The following is a 14,067-nucleotide window of genomic DNA, read 5'->3' on the forward strand; positions in this document are numbered from 1 at the left end:
AGCAGTAACCATTCAGCTGTGTATTACCAGAGAGAAAGAAAGGTATAGGAGAATGAATATGTACTACTGAGTGAAGCACCGTCATGCTTCACAAGGGGTGTTCTGTGTATCACAAGCTGCCGGTCACTGTGGGTGAACACACCGTGGCCTGGCAAGGAAATAGTTAGACAGAAATTTGGTGCAGCTTTAGTAAAAAAAGGCCACTGTGTGCAGGCTATGAAACAGGCTGTTCCCCTCACATAAAGAGTCGACAGAGAAGTTTTGGAAAACATATTGAATAATTTAAAACATTTCCAGAGAGACCTTAGAATAGCATGCTATTGAAATAAGGCTGCAATCCTTCTTTCTTCAGGCAGATACCTGGCTACCTGATTAACTCTAAACATATGCTCGACTCCTACTGAACTAAACAGGATCTGAACACAAGCCAAAGTATGTTACTGAAGAGGAATCAAGTGCTGAACTGAACCAGAACAAATAGTTTGAGTATGGGAGGTACTTCAGGAAGAGAGACAGGACATCTGTGTGCAGTTCAGTCATAAGGTGAAGGCTCTTCAGTAATATCAAGGGAAAGGGATGGAGAAAACCCCAAGATTCTTGATTCCAGCAAATCACCGCATCACTTCAAGTAAGCTCATCACCTTGGGCTTCCTTTCCAAGAACACAAAGAGAAGCCAATCTATTGAAACTTCTGTACATAAAAAGCCTGACACCAATAGCAAAGCCTGAACATAGCAGTAGCAGCATTTCCTCCCTTATGAAGTTATCTTCATGCCTGCAATGCTGCAATTTCCCCATGTTATGTATAATTATATCTTATGTAATAATGGCATCTGGTGGATTGGATTGGGACAATATGTCACTCAAGAGCACTAATTTATTTGCCAAATATCTTAGCTGTCTGTATAGCATTGCAAGGAGCATGGGGAATAAACAAGGGGAGGAAAACTCTGATTTAATTGGCATAACACAGTCTTGATGGGATATGTAGTAGTTTTTGGAATATTAATAGGTTGTCCAAGGAAGGGCTGGCTAGGGAATGAATAATTGAGGTGGCATTCTCTCACATATCAAAGATGCAAACACTTGATTTGAGGGATGAAATCTAGGAGCTAAACCTGCTGCATGGTGAAAAATGGTGAAAGAACACTATTCAGATGGCTGTATATAGAGACCACTTGCCCAGAAGCATTATTTGGATTATTTTTTTCCTGAATACCCCAAGGAATCATCTAAAGCACAGGACTGGGCATTAAAAAACATGTAAGAAAGGCAAACGCAGATCCAGAATGTCTGCCTAATTGTTGGGATACACTCATGATAGTTGTTTGATAGAAAAATGGAGAAAGCCGCTAGGAGGGCTGTTCTCGTGGGTTTGAGTCTTACCACCTGGGGAAAAAGGGGAAGAAAGCAGCTTCAGTAAGGATGACCAGGAACTGAAAAAGTGCCTGGCTAAGAGAAAGGGAATGAAGGTGAACAGAAAAATAAAACCAATTATTTTAAAGACTGAATTCAGAAATTTGGTATGTAAGATCTCATGGGAGAAAAGTCTAAAAGGAAAAAGTCTTAGAGGAAAGCTGACATTTCCTCAAGGAAATGACACAGCAGGTACAAGCTGTCCCAGTGCAGAGAGAAGCGTGGCGATCATGGCTGAACCATGACCTCAGCTACAGAAAGGGAAGTATACAAAAGTGGAAATTAGGTTAGATTATAAAAGACTTGTACAAATGAGTAAATCGTATAGACAGAAAGTCAGAAAAGCTAACATGACCTGCAAGAGAAAATAAAGAATATGAGAAGTAGAATGTGTTAACAGTAATGAAAAAGCTAGTCCATTGTACAGCAGGGATGGAAAACTAACTACAGATGACGGTGGACCAAAGTCTTAAGGGTATTTTTCTATCTGTCTTTAATAGGACAGTTACAATTTAGTGGAGCAGTACAATTTAGTATCAATGTCAAATGCATAAAGTCTCATAGTACAATGGGGAAAGAACATGCCAGGGAGAACTTGAAAGAAATATACATTTTATTAAGTTGCCCAGGTTTGATTAATTTCTTTCTAAGTAGTTGAAAAATTGTCTAAATGACTCCTAGGGCATATGACATGTGTGAACTCCTGGAGGAAAGAGAGGTAACAGAGAATGGAAAGGGACAAGATGGTGCTCATATTTAAAATGAGGAAAAATGAGCATATGGAAGAAAACAAATCAGTGGCAATTAGTATGGATCTCTGAAAAATAAGTTGTCTTCAAAATAGTTTGGTTCTATCATGGGGTAGCTTGCCTTGTGAATAGAGAAGAAACAGTAACTGCTATGTATCTTGACTTTTAATACAGTTGGAGATTACATTGTTACAAGCAGTTTAGTGAAATATGGCCTAGATGAAAGGTGAGTGATAAAGTGGCAGAATAATTGTACCAAAGAAAATATTAATCAATGGTTCTCTTTCAAGCAAAAGGATGCTGAATGGGGCTCTGCAGAGTCTATTCTGGATCCAGTTTTGTTCAGTACTTTCATTGAAATCAAGACAAAGGGAAAGAGCACATACATATATATGTAACTTATAGATTACATGGAGCTGAAGAGTACAATAAGCTTCCTGGGAAATGTAATTAAAATTTAAATAGGAAAAAAATACATGGAAGAAATTTGTGATTCAATAGGAGCAAGGAGAAGGTTATTGTAGGTGATTTAATTTACAAATTGGGCAGGAATAATAAACTATCAAAATACAGGGTGGGTTAATGGATATTAGGTAGTAAGAAATAACAAAATCTGATAATTGAGGTGAATTGTAAACTGTACGGAAGTGAAAAATGTCATGCCATTGTGAAAAAGGCAAAACTCATTTCAGGAAGTAGAGCGAGCTGCACACACAAGACAAATGAAATAATTCTCCCACTCCACAGCACTGGAAAGTCTCAGCTGCAATTTCGCAGCTGAGTTACTGGATCCTTTAGAAAAATATAGCACAACTAAGACAGTAAAGAGGAAGGTAATGGGAAAATAGGTGCACATGAGGAGAGTTTGGATCAGCCTAAGTCATTTAGCCTAAAGAAGAAAATTTTAGGGGGATAATATGGCACAGTACTGATATTGTAAAACATAAAAAGGTTGTTACAAAGAAGGAGGGAATAATCTGCTCTCCGTGAGATAATGAACATGAATTGCAGTCAGGAAGATTACTGTGATTTTATCATAAAGATTTGTGAAGCATCAGAATAGATCATGTGGGTGGCTGTGAAGGCTCCATCACTGGATGCCTCTAAGACTAGATTAGAGAAATTTCTCTCAGGACTGAAATACATGTCATTGATTCCTCCACAGACCCACAAGGCCTGCCAGGTGACCTCTCAGGGTTTTTCCCAAGAATTTTTATTTTCCATATTTCCCTCTATTTTGTCAAAGTCTCCCTTGCCCCCAATAATCTGCAGATTTCCAGTGTCTCCTCTTTCATTCTCGATTAGCTAGCTGTTCGTCTTCAGTTTAAAGTTATTTGAAAAGGTGCTACCCAGTAGCAGCACTTTCCAGCTCAATTGTTGTAGGAAATGACAGAGTTCAAATCCTGGAGCAAGCAATTGAGGTATTTGGAGCTCCACAGATGCTTAAGAACTCTGCCAGATAGTGCAACAAATGTCCTCATGGACCATCCAGACATCTTTATTAACAGATCTGTCCCTCAGACGTCCTCTCAGTGATCCATCAGTGCCTGGGGATACACGTGTTCAAAGCAGCTACATCATGACTATCTCATCAGGGCTGTCCTAATGTCTTTCATGTGTCTCAAATGCATGCTGGCAGCCTTACTGCTTAGACCATGTCAAACACACTTCAGTCAATTTCCTTCTCCTTCCTTTCAGTTTCCTTTGACTTTTTTTTTTTATATCCCATCTTCTCTCTGTCTTTGATTCCTCTACCTTCTTCACTTGTTTCATCTACTCCTTTTCCGTTTAGTATGTGCAAAGGAAAAAAGCTATTTCAGTCTTTTACCCATACTTTTGACATTTCCCATGATTCTTATAACACCCAGATGCTGAATGAATGAATAACCAGTGACAAATGTATGTCAGATACAGCTAGAAATTCACATTTGTCCTTTAGCTTCACCTCATGCTACCGATTCACAGGTGGCTGAAGAAATCATGAGTTTTGATGAAATTACCTGCCACTGGATAGCATATATTCATTTAAGTAAATTAATTTAAAAAATCTGAGAAAATATAGATAATAAAATCTATACTAATAATATATATGTATTTTAGATATTAGATATTATATATATATTACATCTATTTTTACATATATAAAAAGTAATATAGACAATAAAAGGTTTGTAACAGCACCTCAGTTCATATTTCAGCATTTTCAAAAGAAAATATTTGGTCTTTATTTTGAAAGAACTTCAGTTTCTAACTTTCATATTATAATTCCATTAACAACTACAACACATTCCAAATCTAAAATTAAATAGAACATTACAAATAACCATAATTCTGTCACGGAACCAAATTTCAGTTTTTCCTCTCTACTTTTCTATATTTCCTTGCTTTTACTTCTGTTTTCTCAACAGTAGTTATCAGTACCTCAACACAGTCCTTCAAGGCTTTCTTGCATTAATGTAGTAGAAAACACTACAGCAGTAGTTAGGATTTAATTAGCCTGTGTCCCAAAACTCTCATTAATACTATAGGCAATGTGTGCATTACTAAGTGATTTGGTATTATAGGAGCAGAGCAGTAGATCCAGATGGTTGCTTTTGAGGGTCCTCTCATCTCCATTGTGTGTGATTGAGAGGGTTTGCTTTGGATTAAATTTAATCTGGTCTCCTGGGCCAAATATCTCCTTTACATATGCAGCTCTGAGTTTTCTGAAGGGGAAAAAAGTATCACCGTGGAGGGCCTTGTGGTGCTTCAGCCCATGCACTGCTCTGGAACCTAATGTGAAACACTCACATGCTTTGGGACATGGTTTCCAGCTGGGGTCCTGCTAGAAAGGGTCAGACGAGCTTACGAGAGAGAGAGAGAAGCTCTGCTGAATCTCCACATTAAGTGAGTTCATGAACAACCACCATGATAAAGTAGGAACAAGTTTTTGTTGGTTGCAAATATTCTGAAATTCAGAGCTTGTAAGATAAAATCTAGCTAAAAATGAATGATCTGGGACTGATTATGCCATTTCAAAGCAAAACTAACTGAATGGGGATGTGTGAAAACTGTGCCTACAGGTGAGTCACTTGCCATTTTACTTCTTTTAAGAGAACTTCTGCATTTATTGTGAAGTTCCTACACTATGGCATTTTTGCTTTTGGGAAGGGGAGAAATCCTAAGGGCCTGAGCTGTGGATACTTCAGGCAGAGGAAGTTCCTACAGGAGGACAAATTTATAAATTTAAAAAATGGTTGCCTTTCCTCCACACTCAAGCCTTCTTTTTGCACCCTGGGCTAAGTCTGCTCTTTCATATCAAGCACAGGACTGCAAGCACTGCTATGTGGGCCAGCTGTTCTTTCAAGTTCGCTTTCTGTCCTTCAGCCTGTGAAGTCCTCCATTGAGAACTGAATTTCATAGATTCTGAAATGAAAAATGGAGTTGAAACATTGCACCATTGTGCCCCACAAAGTGTGCAGAGGAGAAGTCCATGCACGGTACAGACAGGATGACCCAGCAGCACTCTTAACTAACCACACCGAATCCTGCAGCAAGAAATCACTGCTGTCATCATTTTGTAGGGTGACTCAAGGAATGCTTATAAGCAGTTTCACCAATAGGATACTCCTTTTCATGGAGACTACGTGTTTATTCTCAGAAATTTCTGCATTCACTGTGCATGTCTCACTTTGCCCACTTTCTGTATGCCACTTTTAAGGGGTAGGAGATGGCAAAATCTTGCCTTCAGTTAAGAGACAAGAATGTGTGACTGCAGATGAAGAACCAAAGCAGTGATATGCTTGAGGAAGGGGCCCAGAGTGGACATCTTCCACTTTCAACACTGCAATCTTACCTGAAGTACAAGAAGAAGTACTACTTAAGAAAAGAGGAAATGAAAGGTAAGAGAGATGGAGAACAGTATAAGAAAACAAAGACTTAGCATATAGTGCTGCTAGCTGCTGTGGTAACTTTGACTGGCCATTCTAGCCCAAGCACATCTGCATTTTGTAGTCCATGTGTTATGGAATATTGATTTATTTCAGAAGAGTTATCTTACCCACCCTAATTCCCTGCTAGTTGCCTCCTTAAAAAGCTTACATATGCGTTTCAGTACTGAAGTAGGGCTCTTCCACAAAGGCAAGGAGATAAGTAAATCCATTTTGCTTTAATCTTTAAGCCCAGTCTGAGAGTCAAAAAGCAAGATGGGTCACTTACATCCAGGAATTGCACTACTGACCAGTTCCCAAAGATACTCAAGGATGTGCAAAAGCCAGGGTTTGAGCAAGAGCCTCTGACAAAAATCTGAGACACTACCTTCCCCCTTCCAATGATATATTTTACTTTCGTGCCTTATAACATGAAGACAGCTTTTTGAGGGGCAAACTCAGACGGACATCAGTCATGAGCATTCAAATAACAAAGCCCAAGGGACTTCTATATGAAACAACCAGTCATGGAAATATTATAGAAATGATACTGCTTAAATTATAGTCTATTTTTCCTCCACTCGGCAATGACAAGTGTGCAGGGAGCGCTTCAGTAAATTAACCAAATGGTGAATGGTTGTGGTGATTACTGTCCCTGAGCCAATAATGGGGATACGTCCCACTAACCCTGAATCAATCCTTCACAGCCACTGGCTTTCCATCTGGGTGTTACTTCGTTTGCTTTTGGTAAAAATTATAATAAAAATGATGAGTGGCATTTACCAGCTTGAGGCTATGAAAGTCAGGTTGAATCTTGCTGCTGAAAAGCTCTTTTGAGATCACGTTGCTAGACCCCCGTGAGCGCCGCATCTTGCGGGGACAGGTCTGGCATCGTCTAACTGCTCAAAGGTAGGGTCTTCCTCATCGTCATGTCTGATGGTCAAATTTACTAGTGCAAGAATGAGGTTATAAAGAACAAGGTAATCAATGCTGGATGCTTTAGGGAGAACATCACTAAATGTTTTTGACTAAAACAAGAGGCTGAGTCATCCCAGAACTGTTTCTAAGGTCTTTGTCTAAATTTATTCCCTCTTTAAGTCCTTGACCTTTTCTTCATACTATACATGCAGGCACCGTTAAGTATCAACATTATAAATTTTATTTTTTTCCAGCTGTGGCTGAAATTTTCATATTTAGAAGAAAGAAATCAGTGATCTTTGCTAACTTTTTCTGAGTCACTATTCTAATAATGGGAAAACCCTACTTCCTAGATCATTGCTTTCACATAAAAGTACTCGCTGCTTGAAAGGTCATGCTTTCTAAATAATACATACATAAAAATTAATCTTCTCTCCTTGAATTGAAACTGTTATAAACTTAAAGGCAATGCAATAAAATGCCACCTTGATTTTAATTCAGCTTGAAAACATTTCTCAATTTACCTCAGTCAGTGTTAAAATGTTGGCCATTATTGTCTATAAAATCATCTGTAGATCAGCATGATGCAGTTTGTTAAAAAGGCAGTGATCTAGTCTGTGAAATCATTTGCTGCACCAAGTCTCATTTTAACATCTACTTCTTGATCTGAGCATCAGCAGTTTGCTCTTAAAGAGAACACTATTTCTGTCCCTGGAGAAAGCTGGAAATTTCCCCAAGAAACAAATCAGAAAAAAAATGGACTACGAGGCTTCTATTAGTCGAGGTGACTGCCTTTAACTTATTGTCTGCCACCTCTAGCATGGTAAGACAACTTTTTTCTCCCAGGAGAATGAATCTCATGCTTTTTTTTAGAGCAGTTGACAACAACCTTTTAATACCTGCAGAGATATTTTCATACAAACAGTTGCATTAATGACATTTAATAATACTATCCATACTACGCCTCATATGATCAAATCAAATTCCTATTCACTTCCAACAGTAAGGAAAAAAATAATATTTTTGTGTTTATTTATCCAATGCACTGCTTGTCTGATACCTCCAGGAACATTGTTATTTTTTGAGACTTTTATTTTGTGGATTTTCCATCAAGCTTAACAGCTGAAATGACTGAAAATAGTCAGGATTTGTCTGAAAGAGAAGGGCCATCATACCTATCCTCAAAAATTAGCTTTTCCAATACGGATTAAGGAGGTATTTCATATTCAAAGGTAGAAGCGCACTTCTAGAAGTAGGAAGAAAGGGAATGTATTTGAGACAACATAGTGTATTTTCTTTTTGAAATGTATTAGCAATGATCCAAAAAATATAAAATCTCTTTTTGTACAGCAAAACCCAGCTTCATTAGAAGCAGAAAGGTGAGCTGCAGAGAAAATACAAGCACAAGAGAAGACTGTATGCACAAACTGTGAAAGAAACAATTATTTCTCATTTTACGTATGTTTATATCATATCTTTACCTACCATTTACCCTCTGTAAACTTTTTTTCTCTTTTGTAAATGCTATGGTAGGCTTTACTATAGCAGGGTTGGGAAAGACATTAAAAAGTTTATTTGCAGTACGCCATGGAGTTTTGCTGACATTCTCATTGCAACAGCAAGTAAAATGCGTTCCTTAATAGACCGCCTTAGTTTAAAAGCTTTGCAGTTGCTTTCATTCATCTGATTTTTATCCAGACAAATAACTGAAGTTCTCATTATCCCTTGGAGGTGTAAGAATGCAAAATATTAATGGTAGGTCTGGAGAGCACTGCTTTCATGCTGTGCCCAAATGCTTTGTTGCTGGAAGAGAAAACATTCAGTTTGTCAACTTCTAACACACAGCTATTGAAGCTGAATTATCATGCTGTTCTGGCTTTGATAACTATATAAAATATTTTTTATCTACTATTCCTCATATCCTCGATTCAATATCCACAAATGAATATTCAATGTCAAAAATATCTAATATATTCATGGGCTTAGGAGACTGCTAGTCTTGATAGCAACACAGCATGATCAGGACTCTCAGTTAAATTTGTTTTCAAATATCAATGCCATTTTGACTACAAACTGGTGCTTTTTTAAGATGTACACATTCTAAGAAGGCAAGATATCCATCATTAATTTCTGATGCTCAAAAATCTACAGGATAATCTAAAAAAAGAAGTTGCAGGTTAATTTGACTATGGTACTTTATATAACACTTGAAGAATCAAAGAGCCTAGAAGTATTTTTTAGCTTAAAGACAGCTCTAATGATGTGCAAAAAAAGTAATTTGGCCTTGTGTCTGATTTTTTATTTTTCTTGATCTGAAGGCCTTTCTTCATTCCAATGTTTTTCTTCCTCAAAATGTACTGGCAGTCCCCCTAAGTAGCTACTCCCACTGGCTTTTATTAAAATTACACACTGTTCTTTTCTTTGATTTTATCTGAATTATTTTTTCTTTTTCTATTTGTCATGTACTTCTAATCCAACAGCTATTTGTTAGATATAAATGTATGATAACCAACATATATTGGTTTGCAGAAGGTAATCCTGGCAGGATGCTCAGAAGAGATCCTGTTAACTCTTCTTTACAACTCATTAATAACACCATTTCTTTCTTTTGTTAGATTAATTCTGATCGAAGCACAGAAAGGAAAGGTGAAATTTTACAATACAGATTTCAAGCATTTATGGTACAGAACTGGACCACAAAACAGATAGAAAACATGATGCTTTCTGACTCAGCAGACATACTCACAGAATATAGTTAGTATCTGATCTGCTGACTTTAATATTTAAAATAATGTATTTTTTTCTGCATTTTACTATTTTGCAGTACCATTGCATAAACGGCACATAAAAGGAAATCAACTAGATTCCACTGTGAAATGCTGTGTCATTTTCCTGACAGTGGTTCAGTAGCGCTTGCTGAAAACTTCTTGTTGATGCACACACAGGTCCTGTTTGCCTTCGGAATCTTGTCTAAGCTGGCAGGACTGCAAACAACAAAACTAGAAAGACCTCAACTTATTTGTAAAGTAGAATATCTAATAATGAAGCTACTAAGATGAAGATATTGAATGAAGTGTTTATTTTTCAGTATCACATTTTGGTATCATGCTACAATAACCTATATATCCAAATATATAATATATAATAGTGTAAATTATGTTCTTGTAATTATTTAGTATACATTATTATACTTATTTAGAAAAATTGTTTAGAGTCTGGTTTTCACTTCAGAAAAGGATTGAAACCCAAGAAAGGAATAGAGACCATTTGACATAGATGGGAATCAAAATTGTCATTGAACAAAACCAGAAAAATTCTGGAAACATTACAGAAAATATGCATTGCTTTTTTCCACACTTTTTTCAAAGCTCACCTATAGCCTGAGATTACAGAAGGGGACAAATATGGAGATGTAGAATACAGTGACTTTGCGTTTTAGGTCAGTCTTGACAGACAAAGGGTTGAAGAAAGAACCATTTCTATCTGAATTAGCTTTTTATTTCTATCAGAAAATGAAAAGAAAAGAGGTTGTGGCTCTTCTTTTACATCCCCCACTCTCTTCAAATACATTTTTTCAGTGCCTAGTTCTGAAAGTTATCATCTTCTGGATAGTCTTACTGAACACCACACTCCACTAACTTATGACATAGAAAATGCACGCAGGTCAAAACTGAGTAAAGACTTTAATTTTTCTAACATATTTTCCAGAAAGTAAAATAAAATTCAAAGTTGACATCTATAAAGTAAATTTTCCACCAAGTAATGATTTATTATCTATTCTGATAGAAGCATACATGATTTTAAATAGGACAGGCGAAAATGGACAACTTTGTGAAAAAAAAATATTGTATGTGATGAGGCTTTTGGCCAGTCATTTAACAGACTCTTTTGAAATCTATAGTTTAATTACTATAGTGGTCTATAGTTATGACCACTTTGACTTATGTGAATCAACATGTAGGGCTTCAGAATGTATTGAAATTTGAGAACCAACGTAAGATTTGAAAGGAAGCTTCTCTTGCTCATTCTTCCCTTGCAGGGTGTGCAAAAAAAAAAAAAAAAAATCCATATTTTATCAAATGAGAAAGGATTACTTCACTGATCTCACTAATGACGACACTTGGAAAAGAGGTAAATATACGTATTTCACGTGTCATTCTATTTTTATAAGGTTCATGAAGTTTTCTATGTAAACAAAGGAAACATTTTTTAGAAAGCAATGAAAGAAAGAATCAACCTTGTAACACATCTTATCAGGCCTTTTTTATGCATCTAATGAAATCCTAGTGGAATGTAATGAAAAGAAACCTGTCAACTTCAGAATGCTAAACATTGTAGTGGTAATGAATATGTTATTGGATTAGAGTATTTGAAAGAGAGACTTGGGATCTAAAGTGGGAAACAGAAATCTGTCAAGGGAATTACCTGTTAAAACTGGGAAAATATTCTCATGTAAGGTTTCTCCAAAATATTGACATTTAAGAAAAGTATTTACTAGAACATAGAAAGGAATATGTGCACGACTAATACACAGACCTAGTGAATGACTGCATGCTGTCCCACTACATCCAGATGATGTTACGGTAGGGATTTTATTTTTGACACTAGTGTTAGAAGCTGTAAGGCTGGAGAGGAACCCTAGTAATTTTCTCAAGTGATTTATTCTGTTCAGGTTATTAGTATAGCCTCCATAGCTCTTCTTTAGCAAGACAAAGAGCTACTGGGATATGCATCTTCAGCACAGAGAAATAACATGGAATAAAAATATAGGTGCAACAGCAGGCAGTTACAGTAGAGAAAAGTAAATAACATGTTATGCTTCTGAGGATTTCAGAGGACTTTGCACTTTAACGTAAACATCTTGCACATAAAAGTTCAAAGTAATTAAACACCTCTTAGGCCCTTAACAAGCGGCTTCTGTATGCGTCTATTCTTGTACAAATATCCTGTGAAATGCACCAGAGATGGAACCAACAAGGTTTTTAAAAAATTACTCTGGAAATCCAAAGAATATGTTAAAGAACCATAACTACTTTAAAAAATATTTAATCAACCCACAGAATTCTGGAACGGTCTGAATGCTGCCCAGATACATTGTTATTTGCATAAGAATTTTCAGTAAGATGTTGTACAAGGATAAATTTCTCCATGAATTAACAACTTAATTTTATTTCTCAGGGCTTTCTTTTTTATAATTACTGATTACTTATCAGCAGATATAAGTTCCAGGAGCCACAGATGCCCCAAGCTGTGCTGACACTGCTTATCTTTGACAGGAGTGTTCGATGAGTTCATTACACATGGGATGTTGAAAAATACCTAGTCAGTTCACAGTTTTTCGTTAGGTGAAGCCATCTCAAGGTGTTATAGCATACATTCATCCAGTAATGGCAAGGCAGGCTCAACCATGAGTTAAGAACTGACCACCATCTGCATCAGCAAAATAGACATATCTTATCTTATATCCTATTCTTGTCTATGTACACAGAAAATAAAAGCAAGCATGAGGCTGACCTTCTGTTTTAGAACGGGGAAAATAAACATTTTCTTACTGTACATTTCATTTTCACCAGTGTAAGAGTAGATTTTGGGTCCTGATAGCATAAATTCTTTACATTACTAAGCACATTAATTTGCTGCTCCAGCAAATTTTTCACCTGGCTGTTGTTTACATATAACCTATGAAAGTTGTCAAACTTACCAATTTTTTTATTTTTTTTTTCAAAAAATTTTATTTACCATATTTTCTTCCTTGATAACATAATTACATGATATTTTTTACAGGTTTTCAAAAATCCTAGCAAAACTGCAGGAAAACAAGCTGTACCAACACAGCTTCCTTAAAAAATGCTTATGCCATCTCCATTACCACAGTCTCAAAATGGAGGAATAGTCCAGATTTGCTCAGCAAAACAAGTAGGTGAGTGCAGGATCCTTCAAAAAGCTGTCACAGAGGTGGCTCTATGCTGGCAATGGTGGGTCTGTGGCAATGTCTGTGAAAGTCACAGAATCACGGAATGGTTGAGGTTGGAAGGGACCTCTGGAGGTCATCTGGTCCAACCCTCCTGCTCAAGCAGGGACACCTAGAGCCAGTTGCCCAGAACCACATCCAGAGGGCTTTTGAATATGTCCAAGGATGGAGACTCCACAACTTCCCTGGGCAACCTGTGCCAGTGCTCAGTCACCCTCACAGCGAAAAAGCGTTTTCTGATGTTCAGAGGGAACCTCCTGTGTTTCAGTTTGGGCCCGTTGCCTCTGGTCCTGCCACTGGGCACCACAGAAAAGCGCATGGGTCCCTCTTCTTTGCACCCTCCCTTCAGGTATTTATACACATTGATGAGATAGATAGCCTTGAGCCTTCCCTTCTCTAGGCTAAACAGTCCCAGCTCTCTCAGCCTTTCCTCATTTGAGAGGTGCTCCAGTCCCTTCATCATCTCGGTGTCCATTCATTGGACTCTCTCCAATATGTTCAGGTCTCTCTCATACTGTGGAGCCCAGAACTGGACACAGCACTCCAGGTGTGGCCTCACCAGTGCTGAGTAGAGGGGAAGTATCACCTCCCTTGACCTGCTGGCAACTCTCCTAATGCAGCCCAGGCTACCATTATCCTTCTTTGCCACAATGGTACATTGCTGGCTCATGTTCAAAATAGTGCCCACCAGGACTCCCAGGCCCTTTTCTGCAAAGCTGGTTTCCAGCTGGGCAGCCCCCAGCTGGAAGTCACACCTCAGTAATGGACATGTCATTGCCATTCCTGCAGAAGCCAATAGGATGTTGCTTCCATCACAGAGTACTGAGAGGTAATTGCTCTCAGAATAAGAAATAAACAACAGTGACTATAAAACTTCCCAAACTAGCTACTTAATTTCAGTGCTGATCTAGTCCTGCCATCCCAGAATATAACCAAGGCAGGAAGGAGAACTAGGAAGGAAGAGGAAATAATGAGTATCAGCTGGATGCTGACGGAAGTATAGGAAAGCGATGTGGATTGCCACTGCTGTGGACATACATGCATTTGGTATTCTGGAAAACTCTTTCAGATTTTGTCCCAGATTTTGTCCTAGAGCCTCTGAAAA

The sequence above is a fragment of the Gymnogyps californianus genome, chromosome 3 (assembly GCF_018139145.2).
Source record: "Gymnogyps californianus isolate 813 chromosome 3, ASM1813914v2, whole genome shotgun sequence".
NCBI classification, from domain to species: domain Eukaryota; kingdom Metazoa; phylum Chordata; class Aves; order Accipitriformes; family Cathartidae; genus Gymnogyps; species Gymnogyps californianus.